We start from the raw sequence: 3654 nt of genomic DNA on the forward strand, positions 1-3654 counted from the left end.
TTTAAGAATAACAGATTATCAGAAATGATGATAGTGACAGCCCCTCCTTCTTTATACGGCTGTTTCTTGAATTAATACCACTTGAATCAGACCTGGTGGCCATCTATGCACGAGTCACAGATCCCTTCCTGCCATATCGCCTTCTCCATCATCTTGGGGATTCTCATTTCCTTTTGCCTATGTTTTATTTCAGGTCTTTTTTGTTTTTGTTTTAGCTTTCCCCCTCCTCCTTCTCTTACTCCTTATTTCTTTCTCTCTGTTTCTGTCTATCTCTGTCTCTCCCTTTCTTCCTTTCAACACGTACTTGAGTTTTGAAATTCAGTTTACTCAGATATTGTAACTGTTGCATTTGTCTTTCTCTTTGTCAACTTGTATAACTTTCTGAGACATTTTCTCAACTGCACTTTTTAATTCTGTTATGATTTTTTTTATTTCTGCTATTATGTTTTTTATTTTATGAGTTATTTTTCCTCTAAATTTTAAAGAATATATCATTTTGTTTCATAGATAAAATATCTTTTATTTTTAACCTTCTAAGTATATTATATGGGGCTATTCCCCACACCTAAATAGTACGTTTTACTTTCAAGACACCTTTTCTGTGTGTATTTTAGTCTCCAACTTTTACGGTTGAAACTTTCTCAAATTTCCTATAATTCTTTGTTGTCTGTTCATGTTTAAGGCAGGAGGATTAGAATGCCAGTTGCAAGCTTTGAGTACAGTAGGCAGGGCTGGTGGGTCCTAAGCTTTGCTAAAGAATAATGTGGAGTAAAATCAGGCAACCTCTGATGTCAGTACATTAAAGAGTTTAAGAGTATGTTTAAGAGTTTTTTCTTGTGCTGATTACATTCTCAAGAGAAGATTCTTCTGCTGTCCTTCCTTAAGAATAAAGTTCTGACTACCAGTGAACTGGGAGGCTTGTGAAAGAAAAGAGGTGGCCTGCTTCAACTTCCGTTTGTCTGTGTTCACTTCGTTCCCCCCGTTCAAACTATTACTCAGGCCTTAATGCAGTGGGACATCCACTTGTCCAGAGAGCTTTCGTTTTATCCTCTCCAGAGAATATGCTGCCGGTTTTACAGGAGAGTCATGAGAAGAGAAAATTACCCAGTGGTGGAGGTTTCTCTGGTTTTCAAAGAGCTTTCTAGTAATCCCTTTGCCATTAGCTCTCCATTCCCCTGGTCCCAGCGGGGTTCCGAGCTGCCAGCTCTGAGCCATGTGAGTTTTTTACCCTGAACAGTAGGTTGGCTCTTGACTTTAGCAGAGCTAATTTAATAGTTAGCATTTTCTAGTTGACCAAGTAAGTTTCCACTCCTCAATGATTTAATTTCCTCCCAGTCCCAGCTCTGTAGTTTCAGTGGGGTTTCTGGAGGAAATGTGTTCCATCTTCAACCTTTATCCAGAACTTATTTCGTAACTTTAGTATAAGGCACAGTAGCAGATGCTTTCAGTGCCCCACCCATATGCTCTCAGCATTTACCTCTGTGGTGAACATGACTTTCTGCAAACATCTGGGACTCTTCCTGCAGGCTTTTTCTTTGCTTTGCTTTTGGCTGTGGAGGGTCGGCCTGAGTTCAATAGCAGTCAATGTTCTTGGAAGCGGCCCCTGAATTGGAGGGTCCCTGAAGTGTGGGCTACACTTGGTTCTCCCCAAGTTCACTAAGGGGTTCAGTTCCATTTGCCTGCGGTGATAATTTGGTGGGTAATGCATCTTACATCAGCTTCCTTTCCTTCTCTGTCTCATACTCTCACTCCTTTACTGGTTTTTCCTGGAATCACCTCTCAAATTAACTTATGACAATTGAATTCTTCTCTCCGTCTGTTTCTGAGGGGACCTAGAATTATATTTTCCTATGTATCTCTCAACTTTTTTAAAATATGTTTTACCTACCCTGTTATTTTTTAGCAGGCTCATAATTATTAGATAATTACTACTTTTGAGAGTTGGGTTATGAATCTTTTCATTGCTGTTTTCATCACTGTCATGTGGACCACAGGGACAAAAATCATATTTGAGTCTCTTTGTTTATGGAAAGCGATTTCCTACTGCAGGAAGGCAATGTATCTCCTTTTTTAAGAAGTCGTGCATGTTTTGAGACATCATTTGATTGAAGTGTCCTCCATTTGTCTGTGGCCACTCAATGTTAGAAGCATTCCCAAGTCTGTGTACTAATTGCTTTTGAACCATCCGTGGTATAATAGCAAGGTGAAAGCAGGGTGACCTCAGTCATACAAAGCCACTAAATTCCAAATGAGTTAAAACAGAAATGCATTACTTCTGAGCAACTCAGATATTTGGAGCATGTAAAGTCATCTCGAAAAGCTTGCTACACAATGAAGAAAGAGCAGATAAGCACCCAGTTTGATTGATATTTACCCCGTGGCAAAGTATACAAATTTCCTCCGAGCACAGCACAAATTATTGAGCTGAACATTTTCACAGGAAACCATACCATTTTGTCAACGGATTCTCTGTTTATCTTTTAAAATCCTTGCAAAGAAAGCCCTGTGTAAAGTACCATTACAAAGCACCTGTATTCTACAAAATTACTTAGAAAAGCAACTGAAAATCTTGGAGTAACATTGATTTTTGTCATTGAATAGTTCTATAATAATCAATGAAAACTTTTTTTTTTTTTTTTGGCCCTCATAGCACTAGACATTATCAATGTTTTAACTCTATGTTTTTTTTCCCTAATGACCATAATAGGCAACTTGAAGCATTGAAGGTCTCTGCTGGCCAGTGGTCAATTCGTGACTCTGTATTTCTCCTTTCTATATTCTCAACATAAAACAACTCTTTTGGTTGTGTCCTCTACATAACTGTCACAGACCTTTGAAACCATATGTTCCTGTCTGGTGCACACCATGAAAGAGTGGAGAATGTTAAAATATAGTTTACAGAGTCTCTTACAGCAGCCACCGAAAATCCTCCATGACATGTTGCTGCATCCCAAACAGGAGCAGAGATGGAAATCTCCCCAGGATGTTGGAGAAGGAACATACTGAGTACACACTGTGGCTTCACATTTCTTTTTTGGTGTCACCTTGATAATGCTACTTATATCTCTGCCTGTGCTTACAGAATTAGGCCAGTTCCTCTTTACAGACTTATGTAGCTACTGCAATGGTAGGGACCAAGTGATGGAAATAAGATGTAGAGCCGGATACCTGTGGCTTAACCCTTCTGCCCAACCCTACTACAAGTGACATAAAACCTGTGTTGTGCCACTACAGGTCTCAATCATTATTTAAAACAATTTTTAAAATAGATCTTGTTCTTGATAGTTGGTATCAGAGAAAACTGAGTCACTCAGAGGCTTTAATATTTTTGTTTCAAATCACAAAGCAGATTTACTCTGCCCATACATTACTTCACCAACAGCACTGTGCTGCTTCTCAACTTACAGTTTTATTCGTCAGGTCATTCATTTACTAATTTTTATTCTATTCTGATCAATTTATGATGATTCTCTCTTCTGGGAATTTGAGAAGGTGTATATGATTCAAAAGTGAATCAAAAATTTAAGGTCATACACTACTTAGCTAAATCACATGCATATTATTTACACAGAAAGTAAAATTTAAAATAATATAGTCTTTATATTTGTTCATGGAAATTCAATCTTGTTTTCCCTTTTCTCTCTCTGTCTCACT

Source organism: Pteropus alecto, unplaced genomic scaffold (assembly GCF_000325575.1).
Source record: "Pteropus alecto unplaced genomic scaffold, ASM32557v1 scaffold81, whole genome shotgun sequence".
Classification (NCBI taxonomy): Eukaryota; Metazoa; Chordata; class Mammalia; order Chiroptera; family Pteropodidae; genus Pteropus; species Pteropus alecto.